The following is a 3,180-nucleotide window of genomic DNA, read 5'->3' on the forward strand; positions in this document are numbered from 1 at the left end:
TTCTGTATAAAGGCATTTTAGCAAGAGGACCAGTAATATGGAAAGAGATTCCTCCCTAACCCCCAGAAAAAGATCAGGTCAAACAGTAGTGTAGAGCAGTTATGTAAAATATGAAAATACATAATTTGCAGCTGCAATTTTTCATGTTAAAAGCATTTTAAAACTATGAGTAATTCAAAGACTTTCTGTCTTGGTTGAACAGGCCAGCTAATAAAACTGACAGAGATCACTGTGAGAACTTAAGTATATCTAGTCAAGATAGAACAAAAATGTTTATAATTTTTTTAAAGTGGCAATTGTTAACTAGCAGTATATAGACAGTGTCTACAATTTGGTGGTTGGCCACAGCTTTAATTTTTTCTAGTTATTTCTATAGCAGACATATTTTTGAGTCTACCTACCCCTGAGTTCAGCAATTATACTTTTAGAGGGTAGAATTATATGCCCTTAATTAACAACATGTACAAAGCTACAAAATGTCATCTATACAGATTAAAAAACATTTAAAAATATTATTTACCAATTGGGGTACATATTTCAAACGTTTCAGCCAACTGGTTTTTAGTTTTAAGCCCAAACTGATTCATAAATTCACTGCAGGATATTTCAAAAAGAGTGCAACAATAAGGCATGAGTAAAAATAACATTATAGTAGAAACAGATTTTGCATATATAAAAAGATAATTTAGGAAAATACGTTAATCACTTTTTAAAAAGAACTTAGTTGTAGTATCATTAACTCACGTGGACCTTTCAACAATTTTTTTTCTACAGTAAATTTCATCTGGTTATAAGCAGAATGTTTTCAACAACAACAAAACAAAACCCTCCAGGAAAACCTATAAGGCTGCGTGAGACAAATAAGCAAACATACTATTTGATTGCGATTTTTGCCTAAATTTTAAAATTAAAATGTCCACACTCTTTTGTTAAAACATTAAGCTTCTGTCAAAAATGTATTTCCTATTTTTGGGTACAGGATTAAAGGACAAGATGATACTTAAGTAAAGAAAATTTACAAGACAAAACTTAACAAAAGTTTTTCAATAAAAGTATTTTAACATTCGAACCTGACATAACAAAAGAAACAAGATTGCACACACGAATGTTTATGGGTTTTCCAAATATAAATAAATGAAATAGTGTTTAGGCAGTAGAGCTCATGCTGATGGCTAGCAGGAAGTTAACAAAGTGTTACCTACTTAGAAAAAATCTTTAATGTACAAATAACAAGCACAAATCATGGAATGCAGCAATTTAATAATCACTGCCATTTTTCTTCCAAAATAAAACCTCGATTAAGCCACTCTTACCCTATATTACTTGTACCTTTACTTCAGAGATTGAGGAATTATATACAACAAATGTATTTATTTTCACCATAAGGATAACATACTGTACCTCTCTGCCAGCGTTACTTGAAAATCTTCCACGTCAAAACAACTTGACAGCAGATATAAAGTATTAAATAAATATGCAGTGATTTTTCCTTACAGTCCTTTAAAGATGCATGTTAATTCATGCTGTTAACCTTAGGATCACAGTGCATAGAATTCTAATATAAACAGTTGGGGTGACTTTTAAAGTAATGTTGGATCCCTCACTTTATTTATATTCCCACTGTAACTGATAAGTTCATTTCATAGGCCTATTATGCATTAATCATTGAGTGGCAGGAGTTAATGAAAATTTTTCCTGTTACGATGTCCGTTTCTGGCAATGAACATACCAAAATCGCCAAGGAAGTCATTGTTATTGCACAATACGTGAGGACCTGGAGATTTTCCAAAAGCTTAAAAAATAAAAATAAAAAATCGGATTATATTTGATGTCTGCTGACACCTGCGTTAATACTGTATGACTAATAAAAGCATTTCAGTTGCCTGGACTGAACCAGCGATCAGCATGTGCCCAGAATGCACACCAGTGAAAATGCAGTAAAAGGAAGTAGTCTTCCTTGCCTGTAGGTCACTTCTAGTCTAAGACTGAATGATCAAAATGCTCATTTTCTCAATGGGACTATTTTCTGCTAGGAGGATCATAACAGTGACATCAACAGGTATCATCATTATGCCACCATTTTGTTTCCTTTGGATTCTTGTTACGTGTTCGCACATAAAAAGAATTATCTGGTGGTCGTGTCTTTTCTTTGCAGCTGGAAAGCATGCTAATAATGCTGAGACAAACCGATTGGACTGAGAGCGCTGTGAACCAGTCTTCTGTTAGAATGGATAAACAGGTATGAACATTGCTATATATATATATATAATCATGAGGATGAACAGGAATATTTTCACCAGTAAACATGACTGTGTAATTGAATTCTGAACACTCTTTTCATTTAAAGTCATCCCAGGAGGTGGGGCATTTTGCAAAGCCAACAGTTCTTTCTGTAGTTGTTAAGACTGAAATAATTCTTAACCAACAACAGAAATGCAACACTTCGGCATAACGTACCTCAGTCTGGAAATAAAAGATATCGTTCTGAAAAGAAAATTATACTTTTTTTTTTTTTTGAGACAGAGTCTCACCCTGTTGCCCAGGCTGGAGGGCAACGGCACGATCTTGGCTCACCACAACCTCCACCTCCCGGGTTCACGCCATTCTCCTGCCTCAGCCTCCTGAGTAGCTGGGATTACAGGTGCCTGCCACCAGGCTCAGTTAATTTTTTGTATCTTTACTAGAGACAGGGTTTCACCATGTTGGCCAGGCTGGTCTTGAACTCCTAACCTCGTGATCCGCCCACCTCGGCCTCCCAAAGTGCTGGGATTACAGCGCCCAGCCTCAGATTTAAAATTTAATGTAGGTATAGAAAACCAAAGACTGCATGTTCTCCCTTATAAGTAGGAGATCAACAGTGAATACATATGGACATAAAGATGGAAACAACGCTGGAGCCTACTAGAGGGGAAGGCAGAGAGAGGAACAAGGATCGAAAAACCACCTATCAGGTACTATGCTCACTACCTGGATGACAGGATCATTTGTATTACAAACGTCAGGGACATGCAATTTATCCATGTAGCAAACATGTACATGTACCCTCTGAAATTAAAAAGTTGAGAAAAAATATTTATGATTTAAGGGCAAGTGGGGGACAGAGGTGAGGGCAACTAGTCAATGTATGCTAATTATTGCCTCTCTGAACTTAACCATATATACGAATGACACTGTGTTGGT

At 35.7% G+C, this 3,180-nt stretch overlaps 1 pseudogene; it reads right to left on the bottom strand.

Moving 5' to 3' along the window:
* Window positions 1-2,024: 2,024 nt before the first annotated feature.
* LOC117074168 lies at window positions 2,025-2,399 on the bottom strand (annotated as a pseudogene).
* Window positions 2,400-3,180: the final 781 nt, after the last annotated feature.

The sequence above is a fragment of the Trachypithecus francoisi genome, unplaced genomic scaffold (genome assembly GCF_009764315.1).
Source record: "Trachypithecus francoisi isolate TF-2019V2 unplaced genomic scaffold, Tfra_2.0 Lachesis_group5, whole genome shotgun sequence".
In the NCBI taxonomy this organism is placed as follows: domain Eukaryota; kingdom Metazoa; phylum Chordata; class Mammalia; order Primates; family Cercopithecidae; genus Trachypithecus; species Trachypithecus francoisi.